At 39.3% G+C, this 3,592-nt stretch overlaps 1 pseudogene; it reads left to right on the forward strand.

Annotated features, from left to right (window-relative positions):
- The first annotated feature begins 2,440 nt into the window (after positions 1–2,440).
- On the forward strand, positions 2,441–3,345 carry LOC127189704 (S-adenosylmethionine decarboxylase proenzyme-like; annotated as a pseudogene).
- The last annotated feature ends 247 nt before the right edge of the window (positions 3,346–3,592 follow it).

Here is a 3,592-nt window from a genome sequence, read left to right on the forward strand (position 1 = left end):
TGTGTGTGTGTGTGTGTGTGTGTGTGTGTAAGTGGGGCAGTAAATGTGTGTGTGAATATATGTGAAGGTGCCTGTGTATGAGTGTGAGTGGATTATTGTGAGAGTGAGTGTGTTTATGTGTGTGTGTGTGTGATTGTACATGGAAATGATTGTGTGTGAAAGTGTGTATGAGAGTTAGTATGTATGTGAGCGTGTGTAGTGATTATGTGTGCGAGTGTGTGAGAGAGTGAGCGAATACTCTATAAGCAGTGAAGTCTGAAGATGCCACAACCTCTCAGGATTTCATCCTCCCAGCCACAGTTTAGAGGTGCTAAGACATTTCCACAAAACAAAACCCTGCCTAATTAACCCAGCTCATCCTGGTAATGACTGTTCACACTCTTGTTTCTGAGAAAAAGCAGGTAATAATGGCACCTCAGACACAACAACTCTTAGATTCGCAAGAAACTTTAAGCACAATGCTATCCAAATAACTTTTAATCTTGGCAATTTTGTGAAATCCTGTCAAACACTTTTTTACCTTATAAGTATGGTACACGTGAAACATGCACTTTCTCGTGTGTCACTCGGGATTTGCAGTTCATAGCCTCATGTCTTCCTTCAGTCCTCTGTCATAGTCCCAACAAGGTGTAAAACTAAAGGAGTTTAGTCTAATTCCACTAAAACGCTCACTACATACGATGATCAATAGAAATTGTGTTCAAGTAAATTCTATAAAAGTTTAAATCTATGGAGAATAACAAATTTAATAGTTTTGGAAAGCCAACTTTTTATCTTAGGAGATTGAAAGTAGAGTGAATAAATAATATTAAAAATTTCAAAATTATTACAAGTCTGGTTGAAGTAAATCTAGTGTGCTTTATTAATTTATGAAATACTAGAGCTTTGAGGACCTTCTCAAATTTTAGAACAGAGTTTTTCATGGATGCAATAAATTTATGGGTCAATCAGTGCTTTAGCAGAAGAAATGCAAGTTCAGTGGGGTCCAGGGGCATCCATAGACTTTAGGTTGTCTTACTTTGGGAAGCTTAAGTAGATGGTAAAAAGGAGTTTAAAAGAACATACCCCAAATGACCTAAGACCTCCCTAGGACCCAACCCTTAAAGTTACCAGTGCCTCCCAATCACAGGAAGCTTGGGATCAAGTCTTTAACAAATGAGCTTTTGAGGGACACTTACAAAGCACACCATTATAATCAGTAATTTCCACCATAGAATGTCACATCATTATGTGCCTACACTCAAGTTCTTTCTCCTTCGTACATGGATGAATTTATGTATATTTTCATCATTTTATGACTGCACATGAAACCATTCTGAGCACTCTTATTCATGTCTCTGTGCACTAGTGAATAGATTTTTTTTATATCAATTACATCTCTAGGAGTAGAGTTACAGAGCCATACAGAATAATTTTCACTGCCATACTGGGGGTCACCAGATAACGCTCTGAAGGGCTAAACTGTACTGATTTGTTATCTCACAAATCCTCATTGTATATGAAAACCACCCTCTGTGGATTTGGGCACTATTTTCAGGGAGCTTGCCAAGAACAAATGTCTTAAATCTTCTGAGATGTGCTGTTATGTGTTCAGTGGCAGGAGCCCCAGCCACTGTGCTACAATCCGACTCCACGTCTCTAGGGAGGACGATCTATGAACATAAGCCACTGTGGCCGTTCATCATTTGTCGTATCTTTCTTGCTAATTCTCAACTGTTAGGAATCCTCCCACTTAAAATGCATAGATTTCCACCATAATCAAATCTTTGAGAATTTCATGCCATGTATTCTGATCATATTCACCTGTCCCCGGTTCCTCCCAGATCGACACTCTCCACCCTCATCTCCATACCAAGATACTTTTGAATTTTATTCCTCTATTATTTGTTATTATTTTAAGATTTTATTTTTCCTCTATAGGAGATAATTTGTCCTCACATACTACATTCTGATTATGATTTCCCCTCCTCTCCTCCTCCATGTTCCTCCTCACCTCTGCTCCCATCTGCATCCATCGCCTTTCTCTTTCTCACTAGGAAACAAACAGGATTCTAAGGGATAAAATAAAATTTAATAAGATGAATATAAGATAAAACAAAAATTAACACATCTTGATTGGACGAAACAAGCAAACAGAAAAGAAAAAAAAGCACAAGAAAAGGCACAAAAAACAGAGACCTACTCATTTGCACCCTTGGGAATTCCTTAACAACACTAAAATGAAAACTATCATATACACAAATGACAGGTAGTGTAAAAACAGAGAAGAAAAATGTATATCAATAAAATTAAAGATAAAAAAATAATAAGATATTTTAAGAAAGGAAAAGCCCTGACATTTCATTAGCAGACAAGGAACCTCCAAAGATGGAATTAAATTTATTTTCTGTTACCGTCTACTGCTGAGCATGCACCTGCACTTAAGGGTAGTTGGTCTGAGTGGGACGTCCTTTTGAAGGATGTGCAGTGCTCAACCATAAGTGTGACAAAGACTGACAAGCAGGACACTTATGTACTCAGTGAGAGTAGCATGTTTGTCTCCAAGAGACGTTTCACTTTGAAGACATGTGGCACCACCCTCTGACTGGAAGCACTGGTTCCCCTGCTGAAGCTTGCTAGGGATTACAGTGGGTTTGACTCAATTCAAAGCTTTGTTTATTCTCGGAAGAATTTCATGAAGCCTTCTCACCAAGGATACCCACACTAGAGTTTCTAGAAAAAAAAAATCTAGTTTCTTAATGCAATCTTCCCAAATGGAGCAGCATATTGTATGGGACGTATGAATTCTGACTGTTGGTAGCTGTATACTTTGGATTTCCCAGAAAGCCGAGTAATCAATCAGCCAGAGCAAACCCTGGGAATTCTGATGAGTGAGCTTGACCTAGCAGCTATGGGCCAGTTCTACATGAAAGACGGTGTCACTGCAAAGGACGTCACTCGTGAGAGTGGAATTCGTGACCTGATACCAGGGCCTGTCATTGATGCCACACAGTTCAATCCTTGTGGCTAGTCGATGAATGGAATAAAATCAGATGGAACATACTGGACTATTCACATCACCCCAGAACCAGAATTTTCTTATGTTAGCTTTGAAACAAACCTAAGTCAGACTTCCTATGACGACCTGATCAGGAAAGTTGTGGAAGTCCTCAAGCCAGGGAAATTCGTGCCCACCTTGTTCATTATTCAGAGTTCTAAATGTCGCACAGTGCTTTCTTCACCACAGAAGATGAAGGTTTTAAACATCTTGATTGCCAGAGTGCTACATTCAATGATTACAATTTTGTTTTTACCAGTTTGGCTAAGAAACAGCAACAACAGCAGAGTTGATTAAGAAAAATGAAGAAGAAAAAAAATGCAAAAAGAGAAGACACACAGGAGGTGGTGGCTGCTTTCTAGATGTTGATACTGGGGGCTGTGCTTTCCATGACCACCACCTTGTAGTTACAGAAAGCCCCAGGTGTAATGATAGCGTAATCATTTTGAAGTGTACGCATTATTATATCAAGGAGCTAGATAGCTTGCATGAATGCGCCCATCTGTGATTAGGTGCTCTACGCCACGCTTGCTGTGCAATTGAAGTGCACGTGGA

The sequence above is a fragment of the Acomys russatus genome, chromosome 5, assembly GCF_903995435.1.
Source record: "Acomys russatus chromosome 5, mAcoRus1.1, whole genome shotgun sequence".
NCBI lineage: Eukaryota > Metazoa > Chordata > Mammalia > Rodentia > Muridae > Acomys > Acomys russatus.